Source organism: Ictidomys tridecemlineatus, chromosome 6 (genome assembly GCF_052094955.1).
Source record: "Ictidomys tridecemlineatus isolate mIctTri1 chromosome 6, mIctTri1.hap1, whole genome shotgun sequence".
In the NCBI taxonomy this organism is placed as follows: Eukaryota; Metazoa; Chordata; class Mammalia; order Rodentia; family Sciuridae; genus Ictidomys; species Ictidomys tridecemlineatus.
In genome coordinates this window covers 26,439,904-26,467,023 of record NC_135482.1, presented here as the reverse complement: position 1 = coordinate 26,467,023, position 27,120 = coordinate 26,439,904, and the positions used below count along the sequence as shown (strand labels likewise).

The window sequence follows — 27,120 nt, the reverse complement described above, 5'->3', positions numbered from 1 at the left end:
AGTCCCAAACTTTCCTACAAGATCAACACTTATTGAATTAATTTGTGTCAGAAACCTATTGTGATCCAATTTATTACTGGCACAAAGAGTCTTACTGATTTAAATGACTGTCAGAGCTCTATAACTGGTACCTCATGGATGAGGTTGAGAGGTAGCTGATTATAGAGAAGCAGGAATTGAACAAAGAAAAAAAAAACATGTATTCATCAAATAGGATTAAACATTTTTCTGATATACTGATATAACTATCATGAATGCTTAGATTCTTCCAAGTAATAGAAGACAATAAAACCTGTCAAATTGGCCAACACCACAACACCATGGATGTATCCTTAAAATTCTGCCTCAGACAAGTACTGACTTTGTGTCTTGAGACAAGTTAATTACCTTCTTTGTGCCATTTTTCTTCATCAGTGAAAATCACCAGTGTTCATACACACTGAGATGACACCTCAAAATATTTGCCACAGAGTATGGCACAGAGTGTTTCTGAGATGGGGCTGCAGAGCAAAGGCTATTCCAAGTATTTCAGACAGCAGCCAATGAAAACTAGTCAAAAATGTATCTCCACTTCTTTTGCCCTGGTGATAGCAACAGGAAGGTCTAGTCCTTTTTATTCCCATTACACTTACAAAACAGCCTACTCTAAACCATCCTCATGTTTTAGCTTAGGAGCTTTTAATAAAAATGTGTCTTTTAATAAAATGAGCATCCAAGCAACTAAGAGGACAAATTTTAACTGAGGCAATTTTCTTTCTTCTTGGTGACAGCTCCTTAAACCACTCACGGTCCTACCAAAGGTGTGGCTACCCAAGAGCCCAAGCATCTCATTCCAGAGAAAATGTGCAATCATGGGCAAAGTTCCATCCCAGATGATGCACTGGTTATCAAGCAGGTAATTCAGGGGCAAGCAATACTGAAGCACCTTTGTTTTATTCTTGTTCTTTGTTTGGGGACATTGTTCTTTACTCTACACTTGTTTATTGGTTCTGCAAATTGCAGGCAGAGAAAGGCCCAGTGAGAAAATATAATTTAAGACTGGTTGGTATCTTAGGTCTTCGACCATCATGGAACAACAATGCCTGACACTTGTATAGCACTTTGGAATGATTGTTCTTAACCTGTGGAGGCAGCTGAGTCACCTGGAAGGTTTGTTAAAGGGCAAGTTGCTAGACCTCAATTCCTAGAGTTTCTGATAGAACAGGTCTCTAGTGAGGCCCAAGAGTTTGCATTTCTAGCAAATTCCTAGGTGGTGCCCATGCTACTGGTCCAGGGAGACTGTTCTTTGAGATCCAATTACAAAATGTCAGGTGTTATTTAATCCTCTTCAAACTCTGTGAAGGAGGCCTTAGTGTCCTCATTTTTCAGGGGAAGAAGCAAAGAAACACAAAGCTTCTCATCCACAAAGTAGAGTCAGGAATTCCAGTCTTACACTGCCAGGTTCCCACCCCTTCCCTCTACCTTCTTCCTATTTGGTGCCATGTTAATTACCTGTAGCTAACATAACCTGATGAAAACAATATTAATGGCACATCACTCATACCATTTGTGTACTAATTCCACAGCTAATGAAAATATTGTACTTCTTAAAAGACAAGGCTTTTGTATTTTTACACTATAAAGAGGGAGATTCAAAACTTTTCTACTAATTTATTTAACGTACTTTTATACGAGAATACAATGCTACAAACTTGAAGAATGCATAGGTTCCACTGTATTAGTAGACAAATTACTTGTAATTAATGCTATTTTTCTTTATTTTTTTTTTCATTTTTAGCTCATTTTTACCCATCCCCTGCACTAGTGGCCATAATTTGCCATGAACGCATTGTTTACCATGAATGAAAATCAGTTTCTCCATGTAATTTATCTTTGAAAAACCTACTTCTTCCTTCTGTTCCTTCAAAAGTTTAAGAAAAAAATAATTTAAAAATGGTCAAGAGTTTCTGGCTATTTTTTCATACTATCTATTTTCTAATTTAATTATTTATTTTCTAAATTTTAGTAATTTTGTGTCAAGCACAGAGTTCCATATTTTGAATATTATAACCATATAGATTAAGAATAGTAGACATCATGATGCTAAAAACTTCCTAATTGCTTTAAAGTGGTGGCAGTTAGAAAGTAGAATGCCTGCAAATGGGTCTTTGAACTTAAATTCACAGGGTGTCAGATTTTAACTTCAGTGTTTTCTAATTTAAAAATAATTAAAGGATACAACTGTGTCCTGAGTAACTCTTCATGTAAAAAAAATATTGTTTTTTAAGGACACATAGAATATTAATAACCATAAGAAACAAATAAATATAGCTAATTCTTACAATTTTTTCAAGCCATAAAAATTGTACTTATGGAAGTTGTTTCTGCAAGCATTCATTCAATAAGTATTTATTTGGCACCTATTATGCACCAGACATTATATTTGCACCAACTGAGTAACTACACCAATAGGCTTACTATATCTAAGTAGTCCTGCTGAAACTTGATATGAATGCTATCATGGTTTAGTAGATCTTATTTCTAACAATTTACTCAAAACAGCATTTCAGGTTGTTGGCCTTGCTACTGCCAAAGCCATTTTTATAGAAAAGGCTATGAAAAACGTTGCTTTCAAGGGCTTATGTATTGATTAAAATGGCAGAGGTGGGAGGAAGGAGAGACCAATTACTACACACCATTTTCATAGTTTTCATTCATTCATCACAATGATCTATGGAGTAAGAACAATACCGCCCCCCTTATCTTTGGACTATGCCCAGTGGATGCCCAAAACAGGATAGTAACTAATCCTATACAAACTTTTTCTTTCCTATACACATACACTTATGATAAAGTTTTATGTATAAATTAGGCACAGTAAGAGATTCAAAACAGCTATTAATAAAACAACAACTATAATAGTAATATACTGTAACAAAAGTTATGTAAATGTGGTCTTTTTCTTACTCTGCCACTCAAAATAGGTTATTGTACTCCTCACCCTTATTCTCATGATATGAGTGAGATAACACAAATTCTACATATTGGGATGAAGTGAGGTAAACAACACAGCATTGTGACAGAGTATTGGGCAACCACATAAGCTTTACTTGAACATAAACACTGCCATACATGGAAAGTGAATCTGATAAGCAAGAGGAATAATAAGTGTCTAATGGGTGAATAGTGCATACAACATGGATACACTAGACAAAGGGAAGATTCATGTCCTAGGCAGGACAGAGCAAGAAGGCATGAGATTTCATTATAGTGCTCAGAACAAAGCACAATTTAAAACTAATGAATTGTTTATTGCTAGAGTTTTCTAATTAATATTTTAAGATCATAATTGATTTCAGGTAATGGAAACTACAAAAAACTAAACCATGGATCAGGGAGAATTAATGTATTAATCACTACACAATACACATCAAACACTGAAAATCCAAGGCATCAAGCAATGTGTTCCATGCCCACTAACTACTACTGAATGAGAGACTCAACTACACACCCCTGTGATCCTCAAATCATGATTTCAGCCTTTGCACCATTACTCAGAGCATGTGATTACATGGAGTTGAATTCTCCTTGGGACTGTCATCTGCACCTCTCTATTCACTACCCACTCATTCTTTTCTAGCTACCTCAGTCTCCTTGTACTCCCTTAAGCTGGTATCTGCCACTGTTGGAAATTAGCAGAGTTGAAAGCAGGAAGACCATCTATGATGCTGTTGAAGGTGAGGCATTACTGAGTGACATCGCATTAATACCTAACCTCTGCTCACCTGTTAACAGTTGACATCTGTCCATCAGATCTAAAAATATATAAATAAATAAACTTCCAATGCCAGAATATCAGAAATCTGCAAGAAAACATTGACTAGAAAGGGTTTAAGGCCACAGGATTTTTCGGACCCCTTAACATCACACCCCATAATGGTTGTCCTATCATTGCAAACACAAAAGTGTATTTTTTAAAGTCTAGTTTGCATAATCTCAATTATGCAAAGAAAAACAAACATGAACCAGATATTCACCTAAACTCTGGATCTTGGAGGGAAAAGCCACAGATATACTGATCTCACAAGGACAAAGTCTTCCATCCTGGTACATTTTAAAGCAAGAATTAGCAGCAGAAACTTGGGGACTTTTGACTAGATGCTGCCTCTGAACAGAGGTGACAGCATCCTGTTCTGAATTGTTGGTACATGTTGCTGAATACAAGGTCACAGTATTCTCATGGGTTTTCCATTTCCTTTTACTGACCCCTAACAAGCAGGACCAAAGTCTTTCAAGTCCATGGATAAAAACTGAGTCAGCCACCTAAGCTTGTAACCTTCAGCCTGTAGCCTCTGTGCAAGCTGAATTTCTATGCAACCCTGATTGTGAAAATTTTAAGCTCAGAACTTGAGCAGACACTGATCTGAGACTCTTGCATTCCCCAGGGTTCATGATGTTGCCTCTATAAAATGTTTATAACACTTATGACAAATCATAACATTTTTCACTTCAAAATGTGCTCACAGGAAAGAAAGTACAAGATTTTTTTGGCCAATTTGTTTTTTCAAATGAGAAAGAATCAGAAGAAACAGGAGAAAATACACCAAGGAAACACAAAATAGAGCAAAGAGAATGCAATTTTAAACTAAATATGGTTAAACTTTCAAGGAGATAAAGGAAGAGAAAATAACCTAAAAACAATTAATCATTTAATAAAGAAAGGATTGGCAGATTTCAAAGGACCAAGTAGAAATTAAAGATAATAAGTAGACAGGCAAAGTTAAAGGGAGAACATACAAACATATGTCTACAATAATCATTCAGATTCAGGTGAAATATTCAATGAAATAAATGATAGAAAAATATGGCTGAACAGTTAAGGGACATGAAGCATAGCCTGAGAAGTTTTGGTATATATTTAATAGAAAATATCAGAGGAAATAGGGAAACACATTTAAAGTAGAATTAACTTCAATAAATATGTGAGTGTCCAATTCAAAGCAGTTGCCTGATATTAAACAGAGTAAATAAGTCTCTGTATACACTGGGGCATAATAGCTAAAGTGCAGAGTAGCAAGAATACAGAGAGGATCCTAAACATTAGCAGAGAGAAAAGACAGCATTTCAACCAAGACAATCAAATGGACATCGAAGTCCACCCTGGCAACAAGAGTGTCCTCACCAAAACCATCATTGAGGAATGAAAAAAAAAAGGAAATTTCTCAGATGCACAAAGTATGACTAACTTTACCACTCATAGATCCTCACGAAAGAAGTACTAATGAATACATAGACGAGGAAGGACAGGAACCCCAAGAGTTAAGGGAACAAGAAGCAATTATGAGCAACTAAACCAATCTAAAGAAAATATATTGGCATTTAACATTAGACAGGCATTATAGAAGTGTTCTTGACACTTAGTTGTTATGGTTTAGACACAGGGTGTCCCCCAAAAGCTCTCATGTGAGACAATGCAAGAATTTTCACAGATTAAATGATTAGATCATTAGAGGTGTAACCTAGTAAGTGTGTGAATCCATTGATGGATTAACTGGCTGGTAACAGGAGGTAGGTAGAGTGTAAATGAAGGAAGTAGTCTCTGGGGGTGTGACTTTAGAGTTTATATTTTATCTCTGGTGAGAAGTGCTGTCTCACGTGCACTCACACTTACTGATTGCCGTGTCCTGAGCTGCATTACTTCATCATATCCTTCTGCACGATGTTCTGCTTTACTTCAGGCCCAGAGATACGGAGTCAGCCAACCATGGGTTGAACCTCTGAAACCATGAAACAAATTAAACTTTACCTCCTATAAGTTGTTCTTTTCAGGTCTTCTGGCCAGAGAAATGCAAAAACTGATAGTATGACAGAAATTTCAATTATTTTCTATAATATGGTTGTCTTTGCCAATTTGTTCCTCAAAAATCAATAAGAATACAGCCACATCAATGTTTATAGAAGCACAATTCACAATAGCTAAGCTCTGGAGCCAACCTAGATGCCCTTCAGTGGATGAATGGATAAAAAAAAAATGTGGTATATATACACAATGGAATTTTTCTCAGCAATAAAAGAAAATAAAATCATGACATTTGCAGGTAAATGGATGGCGTTGGAGAAGATAATGCTAAGTGAAGTTAGCCAATCCTCCAAAAAAACAAATGCTGAAATAAGGAGGCTGACTCATAGTGGGGTAGGGAGGAGGAACATGGGAGGAATAGATGAACTCTAGATAAGGAAGAGGGGAGGGAGGGAAAAGGAGGAGGCCGGGGATTAGCAATGATGGTGGAATGTGATGGACATCATTATCCAAAGTACATGTATGAAGGCTCGAACTGGATGTCAACCTACTTTATATACAAACAGAGCTATGAAAAATTGTAAATTTTATGTATATGTGTAATAAGAATTGTAATGCAAAAAAGTCCATGAATTGGCATGAGCATACTTTAAATACAAAGATATGAAAAATTGTGCTCTATATGTGTAATAAGAATTGTAATTCATTCCACTGTCATGTATTTAAAAAAATAAAATCAATTTAAAAAATAAAATTTAAAAAAATCAATAAGAAAAAAATAGCAGGTGAACATTTATAGATAGATGCCCTATTCCAATCACTGTGCCAAGAGTTTTTTATGGAATGTCTCCTTTATTCATTGTAACAATTTTGAAAGACATATCTACTTGTTATTTCCATTTTATAGATGTAGCAACTGAGTTATAGAACAGGAATGTTCTTCCAAAGTCACATAAACAGCAAATAATATAAGAGGATTAGTGTGATCTAGGAAAAGAAAAATCCAATTTCCTCATCCATGAAATGAAGAAACAGATATTTGCCCTGACCATATAATATGATTAAGTGAAACTGAAATAATTATAATATATGTTAAAGTGCTTTCAGAATTACAAAACATTGCACAACTCAAAATCATAATAAAAATAAAACAGAATACATTGCGCAAATTTTTAAAAAGGCATTTTGCCACATTGTTAGTAGATGATGATCGTAATTTTTATTCATTTATTCAAAAGTTATTTTTAACATGGCTTCAGTAAGTAATTTCAAACTATAAAGTAAGGGAGTTTTATTTATGTTTTGCTTATTTGTCTATTTGCCTCTTTATTTCTCACCCACCCTACAACAAAAAAGATTTTCAAGCAGTTAACAAAAATGTATTTAAAATGTGGGCTGGGGTTGTGGCTCAGTGATAGAGTGCTTGCCTGGCATGTGTGAGTTACTGGGTTTGATTCTCAGAAATATATATATATATATATTATATATATAATATATATATATATATATAAAGGTACATTGACAACTAGAAAATATTATCTTAATTTTTTTATTTTAAAAATATACCTAAACTTTAATTTCTGGATATACACATACTTTGTAAAAGCAACTTATTATTAATTTAAAATATAACTGTTCTATGCATTTTCTATCACCACCCCCCTTCCAAAACACACCACACACACACACACACACACACACACACACACACACACACATAAAACAAATTTAAGCAGCAGGAAAAGTTCATATTGTCGCTTTTGAAAAATGAAAATTGCTAATTTTCATACTGCTATGGCATGGTTTGAGCTAATGATGTGCTAATGTGATATTAAAGTAGTAACTCCTGCAGTTTTAACAGCCTAATCGGGCAGCTGACATCACAATAGTACTGCTAAAATGTTAGATATTGTTTGATTTCCATCAGTAAATGGAATCTGAGACTCATTGCATGCTAATCACTGCAGTTTAGTAGGTCCCTTATTTATTTTGGATAAGCATTGCATTCTCAAATAAAGAATTAAGTGAAGAAATGGGCCAGAATCTGACAGACTCTGGTGGGTATCCATTTCTTTTGGCTCCCATAATGAATAGAGATTTTTAAGCCTATAGAAAATGAGAACAGATGTGGATAATGACACAATTTGTTATTTATGAATGCAGGGTTTCTCTGAAGACTTACAAATTATCATGAGAACTATTCATTGAACCTCAAAAAAATCAATAAATATTAATATCAGAATGCAAATGTTTTCACTACATTTAAAACATGAAGAATATTTACCCATTATGCCTTTGAAAAATCCAGGGCATCCTGAATACTTATTAACTGTGTGTCATCGAATGATTCAGAGAACTTCTCTGAACTACTTACAATTCTCAAGCAAAACAGTGAGAACATATTCTTAGTAAATAAAAGCTTGTGCATTATGCTGTCTGAATTTGCACTAGTTCTTATAAGCTGAGCAAAAAGAGGATAGATGTAGAATGACAAAATTTGCACTCAAACATGGGCCTTGGGACTTAATAGCCAATACAAATTCAGGTAAGTTCCTTAAACATGAGTTATATTTTCTGCATCTATAAAAAGGAAATAAGGACACATCTCACAAAGGATTATTTGAGAGTAAAATGAGCACAGAACCTAGAATATACTGGCAATTTTGAATTTTATTTAGAATTGAGAATATTCCACTAAAATAGTAATTAACCTTATTCACCTTAGGAATTCTATTTTGCTCAGCATGAATTTAATGATACCTTTCTTATGAAAATGAAGTGATAGATAAAAATGTCTATATATATTGTCTCCACATTCCCAGTTATAGTAGTTTGGTTGTATGGACCTGACTAGAAGTTTCTAACTATACCAAGTTGTTATGATGCTTTAATTCAATCATTGATATAATGAGTTCTATGAAAGGGATTAAATAACTAAATTTACTTACTCATGAAAATAAACTACATCCATCTATTAGTTTTGTTTTAAAGACTACTGTTGGTCCCATTCTGAGAGAAACTAAATACCTAGTTGTTTTTATAAAAAGTCATCCAGCTAATAATGCATTGTGCAAACAATAGTAGGACAAGAAACCTTGTTCTCAGGCATCTTGGAATTGTCTCCTCCTAGTTTCTGTTGAGTCCACAATGTCCCATGAGGGCCCTCAGGCAGCCCCAGGGAGTGGTGAGGCAGGAGGAGGTCAATCCTACTCCACACTTAATTCAACTCAAACAGTTTTGCTTGTATCGTTTTCAAACATTGACATTTGACTAAGATTTTATTTGCATGAAGGGTTTTGCCATTAGAAAAATGTTTAAACTTCTCATCTATTTCATATTCCTCATTTTAGAGATGAAGAAATCAAAAAACAGAAAGGGAGAAGGAGCCACCTAAGACCCCTCAGAATTTGTTCTTCAAATCAGGAGCATTGGAAACTTGTCTGGATCCAGGCTGTCATCCCTTGATGCCATTAATACCTATCATGTGCTGAAGGACAAGCATCATGCCAGATATTCTGCCTGGACTTAGTAATGAATTCAGAAAAATTGCTAAGTATCTTACCCATTGGAAGATGAAGTTCAAAAATTTCAAGCAACTTGCACAAGTATACACTCAAATCCAGCCTAACTCCAAATCCTGTACCATATTGGCCAAATTTAGTTAAACTTGAATATTTTGTGTCCCTTATCAAAACAACAGACTAAATGGAGAGTCAAACTAATTTCATGTTATTTTTAAAATCCACCTTTTGCCAACTCTAACTTCCCATTAAAATTAAGTTCTAAGAAAATCAAAAAAAGGAACACCATCATAAAGTGACCCAGATGGACAAATAAGTGAATGTTATAGTTAATTGCCAAATTTTGCCTCCACTTTTTATGTATATTTTATTAAAATTTAGGCCCAGTGAATATGAATGTAGCAAGGCCAAATGAAAACCTTGTTTGAGCATTGCTTTCTTTTCTTTCTGGGCTGGGATTGTCAATAAGCACCTCTTATTATATGTTCATTCTATATTTTATTAGAATAAGCATATGGCTTTTCCACCCTTTGATGTATCATGTGTTTGTACACATTAACTCCTTTCCTTGATGAAAAGATCTGCTGTTTATATTGCAAATCAAATGTGTTTCATGTGCTCACAGAAAGGGAATATTGCAAAGATATTTTCCCACCAGTATTTTCATTTTTCAAGTTTCTTGTTTAAATCAGTTCTTTGCATCTTGAATCCTCAAATGCAGATAACTGATGTAGTTTTCAGTATAATTATGATATCACTTTGTTTTTGTCCCATTTTATTTTCTTGCATTTCATTTTCACAGATCATCAATGTAATATATATTTACCCTTTAAAATATCTATCTCTAATATGAAGTTATTGAAGACAAACCTAAAAAGAGGCTATAAAAAGAAAAGTGTTCTACAAATGGAAATCAAATCATAAAAACAGAATGACAATATTTTTATGCTGAATAAAGTGAACAACCAGAAAGAATATATATCTGATCCTATTTTTTTCTGAATTTTTTTCAGTGGTTGGTCTAAGTTTAAAATATAACTCTTCAATTAATCATAATCTAACTTTCAACAATTTAACATTTTTCTTATAGTGTATAAACCTTACAACTGTATACTACCAAGTCTTTCTTCCCATTATTTAGGCTATGATAGTCAGATATTATACATGTTAAATACAATGAATAGATTAGCTCTGTTTTGCTTTAAATGAATAATTATTTATTAGATAAAAATATTTTTTAAAAAATTTTATTTTACTTTGTGTTTACTATTTTCAGTGTTCTTCATCTCTATAGATCCAAGTTTCTGTGTGGTATCATGATCCTTCTATCTGAAGGACTTTAACATTTTTGTAATTAAAGGTGCTGTTGCATTCTCTTCTGATTTGTATTCTTTCTGATAAGAATTCTCTGTCTCTTACTTTTCAAGATTATCTTCTCCCTATTTTTTCTTTTTCTAAGATTTTTATTACACCTGTGCTAGACTATTCTATATTATTCACAGCCCTCATATGTTTTTCTTCTTCTTTTTTTTTTTTTTTACTTCTCTCTCTCTTTGTGTTTTGAGTCATTTCTGTTAAACTCCTGTTGAGTTCCCCAGTCCTTCTCTTGGATGTAACCAGTCTACTGATAATCCTGTCAAAGACATTCATTAATTGTTACTATGTTTTTCCCTGTGATTTTTTATTTGATTCTTTCATAGCATTTCCATCTGACTGGTGAAATTCCCTAGCTATTCATGACTTTTGTCCACCTATTTCACTGGATTCTTTCATGAAATAATCATAGTAATTTTAAATTTCTTGTCTGATGTTTCCAATACCTGACCATATTTAACTCTGGAATTGCTCTATCTCTTGACAATGGGTAGATTTTTTTTTTCTTTTTGTGTATCTCATAATTTTTAGTTGAGAGTTGGACATTGTGCATAAGACAAGAGTAATGAATGAAACATAATTTAAGTTTGCAAATGGACAAGGCTGGCCCTCTGCATTTTGTTGTTGTTTGGGGGGCATGGAGGTGGATGAATTAATCTACTCATGAATTGAGCTCAGGTTGGATTATAATATTGCTATGATTATCCTCAGAGTGCCACCAGTTTCAAACTCCTTTAATATTTTTTGTGCTTAGACTATTTTTTCCCAATGTTTCTGTTTCAAACTCAGGTTTCAACTTTCTCTATAATGTTGTGCCTCCTGAGGGTCCTTTTCTATGCTCTTTTAACAATCACAGTGGTACAGTGTGCTGACATGTTGCATGACACTTGCTAATTGGTGTTCAAGTCACAAAGGGGAGTTTTCTCTCTTGGGGGTTTGCATTCTATCTTATGCAGGTCCTATGTCCCTGGGTTGTTGGATGCAGGAATTTTTCAGTGACTCTTTCTCTCCCTAACACTAGGAGATCTCTAGTAATCTGTGTGCAGGATGGATTTTTGCTCTTTCCCTAGTGATGTTTTTATCAAGTTCCTTCATGGGGAGCAATAGCAATTTTTCTCATTCCTCAATGGTGAAAGATTTATTTATTTATTTATTTATTTATTTATTTATCTATCTATCTATCTATCTATCTATCTATCTATCTATCTATCTAGATACAGAAGACATATGAGAGAAGGATCAAGACCAAGCTTAGCGTCTTCTCCACAAAGGTTATTGTCCTTTTCCCTTACCCTACACCAATAAATCAATATTTTCAGTCTCCTGTTCCACCCACAATCTTTCTCAAAAGCATACATTGTGATCTATAGAGAAGAACACACATAGTAAATGAAAATCTGCCTGCATCTATAGCTCCCATGAGTTCTATATTCTCAGAAAGCCACCCATGGTCCTTAACAATTCAATTAATTTTTTTTCTGAAATGATTTTATTCATTTCTGTGATATCACTGACTTCCTCCCTTGTTCTGCATCAGGCAAACCAATGTCCATATAAACTTGTGCCCACGTAAGTCAGAACCCATGTAAGTCACTGTCCTCACTCCTACCTCTCCTTTAAGGTACTGTCTTTCTTCAGATTTTTGGCTAATTAGATACCCCTGTTATCAGTCTGTGAAAAATTCAAGAAAAATTATGGTTCTAAAGATTGTTGCTGCTGTTGTTAGAGCAGGAGCAACATCCCAGATTTCTATACTCAAAACTAGATGGTAGGAGTGTTTCTGATCTAACTAAATATGTGATATTATTATTACTTATTTTTATGTTTATGCCTGCTTGTTATTTAAAATTGTATGAGAGAGCTTGTAATAGGGTCATATGATGAATAATTTCAGGTGTACACTTGACTGGACAAAGGATATTCCACTGGTAAAATATTATTTCTGGATGTGTCCATGGGGATGTCTCCAAAGCCAACTGACATTAAAATCAGTGGACTAAGTGACAAGATCTGCTGTACTCAACGTTGGCAGTCATCATCCATTTGACTGAGGCCAAATTTCATTTATTTTCTGAAATAAAAACTAACCCCATGGCACTCTAGTAAGGCTAGTTGATGGAGCCTCACAAATTACGTTCATGTGTTATTAGAGTGTACACATACCTCAGGAGTATTCATCAAAAACGTAAGCATGTAAAGTGGTAAGAATATTTCACTTAATAAATATCTATTGAGAATTTATTTTATAGGGTTCAGGGTATAAAATAAAAAGATGCATTTCCCAATTTCTTGATCCCTACAATAATTACAAATACATAACTAAATGCACTGGTTAAAGTAAAAATGAAAATATATTTTTCAAAATTGAAATACCTTATTGTTTCTAAAATTTGCTCAAAACAACTTTCACATAGACCTTATAGCAGTTTATTGTATCTATACAATCATTAGTAATGGATATTTTAATTTTTTTATTTCAAAAAATATTGGTGGGCTGGGGATGTGGCTCAAGTGGTAGCGCGCTCACCTGGCATGTGTGCAGCCCGGGTTCAATACTCAGCACCACATACAAACGAAGATGTTGTGTCTGCCGAAAACTAAAAAAAAAAAAAAATTAAGAAAAATTGGAAATTTCAAATTTAGATTTATGTTACCAAAGTATGACTAATTTATTTAATCTTGAACTTGCCAAACTAGTCACCCAAAGCTATCAGGTACATGGAAACTTTTTAGACCAAATTGTATAAAAATTCTGAAAATGATGGGGAAACCCCAGAACCAAATCCTGCTGAGGATATAGAGCAACAGAAATTCTCATTCATTCCAAGTTGGAATGAAAAATGGCACAGCCAATTTGGAGGGCAGTTTGACAGTTTTTTACAAAACCGCATAATCCAGCAATAGTACTTGTTAGTATTTACCCAAAATGAATTAAAAACTTATATCCACACAAAAACATACACATACATATAGCAGCTGCATTTATAATTGCCAACACTTGGGAGCAATGAAAATGTTCTTCAACAGGTAAGTGGATAAACTGTGATATATCAAGATAATGGAATACTATTCAATGCTAAAAAGAAATGACCTTTCAAGCCATGAAAATATAGTGAGGAAGCTTAAATGCATATTACTAAGTGAAAAATATAAGCTAATATGAAAAGGCTATACATGGCATGGTTTGTACTATAGGGTGTCCAGAAAAGGCAAAACTGTAGAGACAGTAAAAAGATGGGTGGTTGTCAGGAGTTAGTGGGGGAAAGAAAAATAAGAATTATAGACTGAAGATCTTTAAGGCAGTGAAACTGTCCTGTGTGATACTATAATGGAGGATATATGTCATTATAAATTGTCCAGACTCACAAAATGTACAATACCAAGATTGGACTCTACCTTCAACTACCAACTTTGGATAATATTAAGGCACCTGTGCACAGTTTAGCAGATTGTAACAAAGGCACCATTTTGAAAGGGGATGTTGCCAGTGGGGACAGCTGTGAGTGTGTGGGGACAGGGTGAATACATGGAATTCTCTATACTTTCTGTTCAATTTTTTCAGTGAATCTAAAGCTATTCTAAAACAATAGAGTCTATTTAGAGGGCACCAGGTGGGTTAGGACATACAACACCCAGGTTCAAGAATCTAGAAAAAAAGTTATGAGACTTTACCTATATGTTTTAAAACTGGAAAACCAAATTTAAGAAAATTGATAATTTCTTGAACAAAACCATACAGCCAGAAAAAAAAAATGTAAAACACACTTGGAGAATAATAAGTAGGCAGTACACGAGTATGTCTTGGCATCCAGGAGTGCTGGAAACAAGTCTGGAAAAGTAGACAAATTACACCAGATGTCTGGAGTAGCCAATCAGATGTGTGAATCTCCAGTGTCATCTAAGGAGCTGAATTTAGAGGCAAGGAGAAAGCAATAAAAATTCTGTGCAGGAAAGAGATGGGGAAAGTGGTCCTTGAAGGAAAATCTGTGTCTGAAGGTAAGAGAAACCAGAAATGAGGAAATGAAATATTTAGTATCATAGCCCAGGAGTAAGGGGGTCAAAATCCAAATAAGGAAGCTAGCAAATGCAAATAGGGAAAACTGGGAGACATTGTAGACAAAGAATTTATAGGACTGGTTGATTTGATAAGAGTGATGAAGGAACAGGAGAAATCAAATCCAGAAGGCTCCATGCTGGGATAATAGTAGTGCAATTTTCTCTCTAGTATCTTCAATCCATTTTTTTTTCCAAGAGCTTTCTCCTTTCTGCTTATAAACTTGCCCATGCTTGAATTAGCATGAATGTTTGGAAAAGGTAAAAAAAAAAAAAAAAAAAAAAATCGTTTATCCTCAAAATGTTTTTGAGGTAAACTATTTCTGAAATAAGAACTTGTTTGCCAGCCAAAACTCCATTTGTATTCAAACTGTGGTTTAAACACTCTGTCCAAACATGACAGATGTTGGAACCAATTTGTTTGCAAGTTTTATTTTTTTTCTCAGCTTCAATAAATAAAATCTTCTTAATTTATCTTCTATCAAATATATTTACCATATCCTCACAATGCATATAGATTTTTGTAAAGTTAATTGAAAAATCACACTCTCTTCAAGAGCTAAAAATAAAGGTAATAGGTACACAATTGTTTTAAATGCTTTAAAAATGTGTTTCAAAAACCTATGCCAGGAAAATGCATACACGCACAACATATAAAAGATTTTCTCTTTTATTTCTCTGAATTTTTTATAACATTTTTAGCTAGGTTCCAAATAAATTTCCATAAAAAAGATCTTTTATGATTTTTTTCACCAGATCCCATAAAATACATGATTGGCATTTTAATAATATTATATTCTAGTTCAGCAATTTATGTCTATTTGTTCACATCATCTCCAATATGCTAGAATGTGCTAAAAAAATAATATTTGTGCAAATGGAATGAGTCTGAGATTGTTTTTGTACACTATGATGAACAACAAATATTTATTAATACTCTTTTGATAAAGATAATGAGAATAACAACAGACTAAATTCAGTAAACACAAAAGAAATTGAAATGTAAAACTTATCCCTAAGGCCACCTGGCCCCTCTCTGCCTATTTGTGTATCTATAAACTAGGGCTCAAAATAGAACCTAGCTTTCACGGTTCTAAAGATTAAGTTAAAGAATATGTGCAAATACACAGCATGGTGCCCAGCATAGATGATATAGAGTGAATATCATCTAATGTTATCATATTATCATATTCATTTATTATCTAGTTATATCCCTTTTATACAGTCTCAATGTTCACTGACTATTATAACCTTAATATTTTAATTTAATTTAACATTTTAATTTTAATATTTTAATTTTTATGTGTTCTGTGTGTATCAGAATATTATCCCTCGGTTATATATATTGCAGGTTCATTTCCAATAATTTTTTGCCTTTCAAATTTTGTACTTTATTAGAAAAATAGGGGGAGAGGGACTTTTGATAATATTGCTTCTCTTAATCTTTTCTTCTTGGAATTTATCATTGCTTTTAGACATAGAAAATCTTCCCTGTTCAAGAAATGCAAAATACCTTTTCTGTTTGAGGATTCTCTCTCTCTCTCTCTCTCTCTCTCTCTCTCTCTCTCTCTCTCTCTCTCTCTCTCTCTCTCTCTCTCTCTCTCTCTCTCTCTCTCTCTCTCTCTCTCTCTGTAATAGCTAGACATTTTACCTTTAACTGTTTAATGCAGCAGGAATTATGGGTATGAGAAGTGAAATAGGGGCCAAATTTCACTTTTTTAGTAAACATTGCTTACAATTCCAGCCTTACACACTGACTAGTCCTCCCTTTCATTATTGATTTATATATATATATATGATTAGTCTGGCTTATCTTTTATAAAATCCAGCTGCTCAAACCCCAGCTCCAAAAAGAAGTTCTGTTTCACCTCCCACTCTCCATTTTGAAACTGTCCTCTCTGGTCTGAACATTTGGTCAAGTCCATTGCTTCATTTAGAAATTTTCTTCTCTCTCCACAATAAGTATTTTGGTTCAATTTATTCACATCTTAGGTTTCTCACTTCAGTTGGCTTCTACTGACCAACGTGTCCAATGGTACCCAAATCGGGTGTCCTAGGAGTGGGAACAGACACTACCACCTTTATTACTCATTAGGCAACCTTGGCAGGCTCTGAAGGTTTACTTCCGTTTGCCTCTGTACTGAGTTCTTCAACACAGCCAACCGTATTCAGCAGCTTAATTTAATTTAGATTGGTAGATGTCTTTAAGGCCAAAGCAATGATTTGCTTACCACTCTCTATTCTAAATCAAAAACCATCCTGACTATCCCAGGTTAGAACTTCTATGTTTTTATGAATGCATTTTATAGTTTATCTAGTAATTTTAGTTTCTTTCAGCCTCATTTTACCAAACAAAGACTAGCTCTGCATTTCAGATTATCTTTTCAGTTAAATGTTTCCCTATCTAAATTATGTTTCTTCCATATAGAATCATTGCAGGTTCCTAGCACAGTGCTTAAGTCAAGGAACATAGATACACAAATATACTGGGTAATAATCACAGAAAGAGCCATGGTGATGTCAGACAATCAGAAAACTTGGGAATGAGAAAAAAAAACGAAAAAAAAAAAGTCAAATAACTCTAACACTGAAACTTTAACTATTAAATATTATCTTTCTTTCTTTCTTTTTTTTTTTTTTTTTTTTTGGCAGAGGTGTACCAGAAATTGAACTTAGGGGCACCGAACTAGTGAGTCACATCCCCAGTTCTATTTTATATTTTATTTAGAGACAAGGTCTCACTGAGTTACTTCATCATTGTTGCTAACGCTGCCTTTGAACTCACCATCCTCCTGTCTCAGCCTCTCAAGCCACTGGGATTACAAGCATGTACTGGATAAGTATTACATTTTTTACCACAGAACCCTTTGAAACAACAACAGTAACATAATTATAAAAAATAGAAATAAACTAGTTTCTGTCTATAGTAGGCATCTGTTGAATTCCAAAATATTTGTAAGGGAAATGTGAAAGATGTACAAATATGAAGGCCAGAGAGTGAGAAGAGGCACCATCATAAGTATAACTTTTCTATTCTCCAACAGCGTTCCTGAGTAAATTGCTTTACATACTTGATTTTATTAATAGTACAGAGAATTCCCTGATGTTCCAAGTGGTGATGAAACCGTATAATCACATTTTCATTTACCTCGAGTCTATAACCTCTGCTAAACCATATGGCCACAAGAAGAGAGACAATTGGTTTGTTCATGACCACATATAGAAACAAGTGCAGAGTAGGTACCAATTAGAAGTTCACTAAATCCTAGAATGGATACAATATTTCCAGAGGCATAAGGCATAACTATACCTCAGAGAGTTTTTAGCATGTATGCATGAGGAAGAAGAAGGAACGAAGGACTACCACTTATTTAGCATTTACTACATACTAGTTTTCATACATTTTTATCATCTATTGCTTGCAAGGAACTCAGGAAACAGCTATTACAGCTATAAATTGCGAACGCTACTCTCTGCTGTGTAAGGTGGGGAAATTGCGGCACACAGAGGATGTGGAACTTACCCATTGTTCTCAAGTGGTGCAGCCAGTTTTTGAATTTAGTATTCTCACTCCTCCTTTCTGTGAGTGAAACACAAGTGGAAAAATACAATGCATAGTTAAATTAAAATTGTCTAAGCGTGATTATAAATGACCTAGAAATGCAAAGAATAAGACTCATGAAAACAAAAGACAAGAGGAGGAGTTGGGATTTCAGTTAATTCCTCGAGGTTACAAGTGAAGACTGACACAGAGGTCACTTCAGGAAAGCAATTTCAGAACTCTCATCAAGACTTTTTAGAGTCAATAATTTTTTAAGTGTTACTGGTTGATTAGCACTGTAAATAATGTGGAGATGAGAAATGGTTTGCTCACAAGCCACATAATGTAGCTTAGGCATTATGCTGGCATGTGAAGAATGAAATTGATACAGTATCAACTTTTGCCTCTTAAGATTATCCTGAAAAATAATTGAATGGGAAATGCTCAGAATACTCACACAATCCTTTACTAATCTAAATGATAATACTTAATATCTGAGTCCGTGTTGTGCCTAATGATGACTGCACAGAGAAACCTGAAGAGCCAATGACATGTTCTGATTCCTGCAAAGAGCTAGCATGGTAATTTCACCACTTGATGAGAAGGAGAATGCTAATTGTTCAGTGCAAAATTGGCAATGACCTCTAAGATGCTTTGAAATGACTGGACTCTCTAGATTCAGATAAAAGGTAGACAAGAGATCTTATTAGTTAAGCATTTCTTTTTTTTTTCCCAAAGCAAAGCTTACTGGTATTATGCTGACTTGAGAAACCCCATTTTGACTGTTAATGAAAACTTAATGGAGCTGACATAAGTAAGATGATCATAAGCCTGCCTCACTCTCTAAATTACTTTTTTTTTTTTTTTTTGCCTTCTGGAAAGTTATTGGGTCATTGAACACGGATATCATGCCAGGATATGGGAGAAAAACTGGTGAACAACACCAAGAAACTGATAGGTCCAGACTTCATCTAGGCAAAGAGATCTTTCTCTAAAAAAAGCAGAAGTGGGAAATTGAATACCAAAGTAAAGGCTGGGAGTTCAGAAACTGAGAAGTGGCCCAGTAGATTGGCCAGTTAGTAGGTTTGTTAACTTGGGGTTTGTTACTTCACTTCTCTGAGCCTCTGTCTCTTCATTGCCAAGACAGATTATGAAAAGAGTACTGCTGATACTACTATAAAACCTAAAAGAGCAAATTCTTTTTAGCATTTTGCATTGCATCTGACACAAATAGCTTTCCTCCATTATCATCATCATCATCATCATCATCATCATTAAGAAGAACAAGGTAAAGTGCTGGAAATTAAGATATGCAAAATAAAAAGGAGAAATAATAAAGTGATAGTAGCTCAGAACAGGCAGAGGCCAGAAATTTAACACAATAAATCCTAGAGTTTAGAGATTATCTAATCAAACACCTTTAGTTTACAAATAAGCAATACAACACTAAGAGATATCTCAATAGTACAACTACTTTTGAAGACATTTTGGCAGTTTTTATAAAGTTAATTACAGACTTGCCATTTTAACATGGGCAACCTCGTAATTCCATTCTCAAGTATTCACTGAAGAGAAATAAAACCTATGTCCACACAAAGACTCCTGCAAATGACTCATGCAAATATTCATAGCAGCTTATCAATAACAGCTCAAGCTGGAAACAATCAAAGATCCATCAGCAGAAAAATGTATTAAAATATTCCATACAATTTTAATATAACTCTACATTGTATTTTTCCACTTGTGTTTCACTCACAGAAAGGAGTATGGGACACATTCAGCAATGAGAAAGAATGACCTGCTGATACACACAACAGGGACAGATCTTTGAAGCTGCTGCTGGGCAGAAAAAGCAGTGCAAAGAGTACTCACTGCCCGATTTTACTAATAGGAAGTTCTAGAAAATGCAAACTAATACAAAGAGATCCAAAGCATATCAGTAGTTTCCTGGGGTCTGGGGACATGGGGCATCAAGGGCTGGACTGTAAAAGGACACTAGGGAACTTTAATAGGTGATGGAACTGTTCGATATTTTATAATGCCTTGTATTTTGTATCTTGATTGTGCTGTTACATAGCATATAAATTTGTCCAAATTCATTAAAACTGTACACTTGAGTATGTATTATTATATATAAGTTACACCTCCACAAAGTTGATTTTAAAGAAAATACTATGCTCAATATCTTATCCTTTCCAAGGCTGGAGCTAGAATTCCAAGTCGGGTCTTAGTTACCTAGTTAGCTAACCTTAGAAATTAACTAGCACTCATTAAGCAAAGTTTTGCTCATTAACTGGTGAAACATTCTGCTCTTTTTGCTCTTATTCTGAGAAGTAGCCAGGTGAAATGATATAAACTTCATCTAGGAGTCATGAGAATGTGACATAGTGACATAGCTTCCCCCTTTTCATAACTGTGGCCTTTGCCACTTTGCTAGACTTCTGTGAACTACCTTTTACTCACCCTCTCAATTGGAGATAAAACCAGTGTTAGAGGATTCTTATAAAGATAAAATGATATGATATAAAAAGTGACTAGAAAATGGCACTCAGTAAGTTGTAAGATATGGCGACTATTAATTTTTCTGAAAGGACATGCCAGATCTTCTAGGCCATAGATAAACTTAATGTTACAAGGTTATGGGATGATACCTTCAGACTGCAAGTATTCATTTATGCCAATAATGTTAGAGAGCCCATGATGTGGCCAGCATTGTTCCAGACTGTTGGAATTCAACAGAGAAGAGATACTTTCTAGTGAGGGGAGACTGCAAATTGATAAGCCAAATACATGTACAATATGCAGGTGGAGTTGCATTCTAAAAAAAAAATAACAGAGTAAGAGAGAAAGAGAATGATTAGAAATGATGGGAAGATGCTATTATCTGTGGATTCAGAGAAATGGTTGGGTGGAAAGTATTTCAGGTAAAGGGAAGAGCAGAGAAGATACAGGCCTTGATGCAGAAATTGCTTAGCATATTTGGAGATCAGTGACACTGTGGAACAATTTGTATCATTTTCAAGATACAGAGCAGTGCCAGCTTCTTGTGCAGGGTGCATTCATTACCATACACAACTTACCAACTCTTCAGAATGCTGGACTCTGCCTCTCCTTCATTTAAAACTGGATTTTTTTCACATAGACACAAATCTTCATGTCAAGTTCTTATTGTTATTGTCATGCTGAGCTTTTGGGCTAAGAGGAAGTAGTTACCTGTCTATGTAAATGATAAAAATTGGTAAATGGCAAATGGTAAAAATTTATTTAAAATAAGTAAAATTAAGTCAATACCTAGTCCAAATCCGTTGTTTTTTTTCACCTGAGTTGGAAATCCGCATACCATACATGATGAGGAGGAGCAGCAGAAGAGTAAGGTGCCATGTTTTTCATTCCCATGATGCACTGGGATCAGGGAAGAAGCTGAACATGGACACAGAAGATGAAAGTTCTCATTCATAGCTTCTCTCCATTCTGATTTTCTCTTGTGTCTTAAAGATGAAAAGCATAAAGTCCAAAAGCCCTAAAGCCCTACAACAGTGCTTACATTGTCTTAAATATTGTATGTCAATCTAGGTCCATAAAGTTGGGTGCGTCGATACTGGAGTCCAACATCCACACTGGAGAAGAAGAAGGCAGGTGTGAAGGCAGAGGTCAGCCATGGGCACTCAATTCCATCAGCAGTCCTGATGACAGCAATTGGCTTCCCTTACACCAGTTAATCCTACTCATCCAAGATTCAATTGCAGGAGAAATCTACAGAAGGGATGAAAACTATAAATGCTTCCTTATGTTCTGGAACCTGTACAATCCAATTAAATGTTAGAATACTATAGTCACATACTGAGACACAGTAGAATGCAATTCTGAAAAGCCTCAAGGATCATTCCTGGGGAACACTACCGACTCAACTAATGGCACAGTGTGGTTCAGAAGTGCAGCCAGGCTGTTAACTGACAGTACCCCAGAAGATGAAAGAAACAAACTGTGGCATCAGGCACAGAGCTGGGTAGAGTCACGATCCACCAGCAAAACAGTCAAGACGTGAGGGGTTGTTTTAGTCAGCTTTTTCACTGCTGGAACTAAATGACTTGACCAAAACAATTATAGAGAAATAAATGTTTATTTAAGGGCTCACAGTTTCAGAAGTCTCAGTTCATAGACAGCAGGGACCATTCCATGAGGCTCAAGGTGAGGCTGAACATCATGGAGGAAGAGTGTGGCAGAGGGAAGCCTTCACACAGTGATCAGGAAGCAGAGAGAGAAACTCCACTGGCCAGATACAAATATAGAGCTCAAAGCCTTGCCCCCAATGTCCATCCCCTCCAGTCAAACCCTACCTGCCTTCAGTCACTGCTCAATTAATCCCATCAGATGATTAATTCACTGATTGGGTTAAGGCTCTTACGAACTCATCATTTCTTCTCTAAACCTTCCTGAATTGTCTAACAAGTGAGCTTTTTGGGGACACCTAAAATCCAAACCATAGCAATGAAGATGCAAGATGGAAGTGCTTCTTAGTTCTCAGGGAGATAACACTTTGGTGGGGATCCTTGAAAATGCTAAGGCACTAACAAATATGGGCATAGAAAATTCCTCTTGGATTCCATGCATGTACCTTCGAGATGCTTCTGACAGTGCATCTTGCCTTTGGATAAGCTGTAACTGAGCTCTACTTTCATTGGTACAGACAGTAAAAATGACTTGTGTCCACAATTATTCTAAAGAAAAGAGAATGGAGGAAGAATTCAGTGAGGGACCCAGGTTTGTGAGAGGATTGTTTGTGGGAGGATTAATTTAGTCCATGGGCCTAGACTAAACATTAAATAAACAGATTGCTGTTTAATTGGCTATCAGTAGACCACAAAAGCACCAAGTTGAATCCAAATTAACTTTAGAAAAACAGAGAGATAAGGCACTGCTTAGTTTTTTCTGAAGTTCACAAGATGTATGTGGGCCAACCAATAGAGACTGCCACACGGCTCCTAATACAAAGTCAACAGAAGTCGCTACTGAATCTACATTGAGTAGTATATAAAGTTGTGTGTGTGTGTGTGTGTGTGTGTGTATAGTGCATATATATATATATATATATATATATATATGATTATATATATATAGTTATAAAGATACTCAGAGGAAATAGAATTAATATAAAACATTACCCAAGTTCAATGATATTGCCTCTATAAGAAACACAGAATACAAAAGTTTTATATTTTAAAACTTTTAATTGAAAATTTAAAAATATTCACAGGAATGTTGATGTATAACGATAGCTACTGTGTGATTTAGAATTTTATGAGTATTCCCCTCATCATTTATCAAAAATTGCCCATATTTGTCAGTGCTTTATTGTTTTCAAATGTTGCCAGAAAAGTTCATTCATTTTAATTCTCATAAAAACCTTTAAGGTAAATATTATTAGCTTTTCATTACTGCCAGCCATTTTCCTGAGGAAACCAAGGCTCCAAGATGGTAAATTATTTTCCCAGATTTCTGCAGGAAAGCACCATCGGCAGCACCAGGCTTTCACAAAAAGGCCTTTGACTCTAAAATTCTTTTCTATTTACCCTTTCTGTCTTTTCCAGAAAAACTGAGAATATAATTTGACATAAAATGGATGAATGAAGACTCTCTCCATATATAAGACATACTTTATGGCCATGTAAAGTTTTACTCATGTGTATGAAAGAAAGAGAGAAAAGGAGAGGGACAGGGACAGAGAGAGATGGCCCACAGGGAAGGAAAGAACTGACTTATTCCCCCTTTCCTTGTCCTTCTCTACACATCCCTCCACACTTTCTAATGCTTTTTGTATCCTAGAGCTACCAATTGCCTTTACCAAACTCCATAACTGATTTGTTTGCATTTTCTGAAATCCATACCATCATTATTCTCAACACTAAAGGGTTTTTACAAAAATCTATTCTAATACATATGTTTACAATACAAACAACAGTTCATTTTGAGAGAATTTTTTTTAATATTTATTTTTTAGTTCTCAGTGGACACAACATCCTTGTTTGTATGTGGTGCTGAGGATCGAACCCGGGCCGCACGCATGCCAGGCGAGCGTGCTATCGCTTGAGCCACATCCCCAGCCCACAACAGTTCATTTTGATATTTGTTTTCCCAAGCCAAGACAACTATGCAATCTTGTTTAACTATGCAAACTCTGTTTTTATTAATATTAAATATATTATTTTTTAAGATATGTCACACAGGTAGGACGAGGTTATCAGTTTCCTGCTCTTGTATGTGTAGTGAGTTAAACAGAATGCCAAAGATGTCAATTATGAGCCTAATATGACCAGTTTGGGAGTTGCCACCTGGAGCACAATGTTGCAAAGTGTTCTGAGACCAAGGCCAGACACATGGAAGGGAGTGGCCAGACTGATAAATGACACCTGTCGTGGCCTCATGAGGAGGGAGTGGCACCTACTTCCCATCCTGAAGTTATTATTTCTTGCCAGACTAGGAAATAAAATATTCAAATGCCTTTCATTAAAAGTTAAATTCATAATTTGCATGTCAGACTATAAAGAGAATCATATACTTATTTCAAACTCTCTGAGTTGGACTTTTGGATGGGCTCCAAGGGATGGTTTTAATCAATGGCACACTGGGTGGGTAATTTTAGACCCTGAGACAGCCCTGTCTGGCATCTGACTGGGTGTGTTCAGTGTTTCAATATGCAGGCAGTAAAGCAGAGATGTGGAGGAGGAGAAAAAAAAAATGAAGGGGAAAGAGTGTACTTTTAAGACTGATCAGAATATTTAAAAGTGTGCTAAATTTTGGCAACACCCAAGATGGTGCTTCCACATCAAAGTTCAACAACTCTATGCAGACCACGTGTGGAACATCTCTCCTCCATTCCCAACTCCATCCCTGCCATCTGACCCTGGGCTCTCTCTCTCCAGTCCACTTGTGATCCTGTTCAAAGACTAAGAGGCTCAACATGAGGTTCAAACATTTGATATTGAAATGCAAAACAACTAAACTAAATAAAAATTGCAAATACCCCTTTACTTTTTTTCTTCTATTATTTCATTAGGTCCATTCAGTTAGGGACTACTTTCTGAAATTTGACACTGTTTGCAAAGTCAGTCTTCAGATTTCTTATTGATTTGAATAGAGAATTGGTTATTTGTTTGGAGTATCCTAATACCTATAAGACAAACAAGATAAATAAAATCTGAATAAATATCCAAGCCCTCCTTTCTATCACCAAGAAACTACAAGAGCTTCCATTCCCCCATGGTTGTCATTCACTAATAAAATTGAGCTCTTTTCCAGAGCTGTTGTGAGGTAATGAAATTATTGAGCTGTACCTGACTTAAATACAGTTTCAGAACTCCTTCCTTTTTTGATCATTTTAGCTTTTAAGATCTTTGGTGCTGCCAGCAGTTACAGGAATATTCAGTAGACAGATGCAATCATTCCTATTTGTAAAGTTCCTGGAAGAAAAGAAAGCAGACCAAAGCTCCCTGCTGTGGATTGTGGATTGAAATATATTTAACCAATAAAAATGCAAGCCACAGAAAACACAGCGGCGAGGGAATAGCATGTATTTCTTGGCCAGAAAGTCATTGGTCCTTGAAATACAAGGAGTCCAGAGGAAATCTCCCCACTGCAGTCTCCTCCAGTTAAAATCCAGGCCAATGCTCTCATTCATTTCTCCCTATGCCTAATGTGAATTTCTAGCTGTTGTTTGGTGTTCATAGTCCTGATTCTCTTTTCATCATATGATCATCTTTTGAGTACTATAAATCCAGAAGCATGTTGGGGATACAAAAATAAAACCAAGTCCTGCTTGCAAAAACGAAGTCACACTTTTTGGTGTGCTAAAGATGTCATTTATTCAGGTCTGTAATCTTATGTATCTCCTCAGAGCAGTTTTTCACCCCTCTATCATTTAGGAAGGTAACTCCCTCTTTAATATTTTTCTTCTCTGCACTTATAATTCCTGGAATCATATTACTTATTTATACATGTATTGTTTATTATCATCCTCCCCCAATAGAATGTAAAACCATGTGGGCTGAGACTGAAGCTGTGTCTTCTGTGTTGTATCCCCAGGGATGAGAGTGGTTCCTTCTATGTAGGAAGCATCCAATGAATATTTGCAGTATGGATGAATGAACAGATTGATGCATGAGCTGCAGGCAGTTTACATAGTGGTTATATTTGGCTTCTCTGAATTTGAATTTTTGTTTCCAGAAATTACCTTGGGATAATTATTATCTTACAAAAAAAAACCTATTTTCTCATCTATTAAATTGAGATAATAATACTTCCCAAATTGGTTGTGCCTGATGCATAATTAACACTCAATAAACATCAGGTATTCTTGTTACCATGCAGACATAGCACAAGAATCACAAAGCCAAAGGATGCTCCAGATGTGTCTTAAAGAAAGAAAATGATCCAAACTACAGAAAGGACAGCATATGCAAAGGTCAGAACCTGAGGTGTCAATACACTTTCATGTCACCCAAGGCTGTCCAAGGGTAATATCAAAGTCATTACCATATCAGAACCTCACAGCATATGTTCATTTATCTCAAAATAGCTATCTTCAATCTTCAACAAAAAGTCCCAACAATCTTTAACAGATTGAAAAGATCTAGAAGAGTCTTCTCTACAACTAAACATAACACCCGTGTTTAAGACTTGAGATGATGAGGTGATGAAGGTGGTAAAGAAAAAGCATCTGAGGCTGTCTCACTGATCACAGCCCTTGAAACCGGCTTGAACCTCCCCATCCACCCTACGCACCACACTTCTGAGAGAGGTGCATTAAAAGGGCTGTGAAATCTAGGAGAGTCCTTTGGACCCCCCTCTTTCCAGTC

At 35.3% G+C, this 27,120-nt stretch overlaps 1 long non-coding RNA gene across 1 annotated transcript in view; it reads right to left on the bottom strand.

Moving 5' to 3' along the window:
• LOC144378576 (uncharacterized) overlaps positions 1–23,262 on the bottom strand; it is a 46,179-nt gene extending 22,917 nt beyond the window's left edge. The window contains exons 1-4 of the long non-coding RNA XR_013440398.1: positions 21,349–23,262; positions 18,251–18,307; positions 13,202–13,271; positions 5,651–5,756 (exon numbers count right to left, since the gene is read on the bottom strand). This is a non-coding gene — a long non-coding RNA (uncharacterized LOC144378576). The remainder of the gene's footprint in view (positions 1–5,650; positions 5,757–13,201; positions 13,272–18,250; positions 18,308–21,348) is intronic.
• Between the last annotated feature and the right edge of the window lie 3,858 nt (positions 23,263–27,120).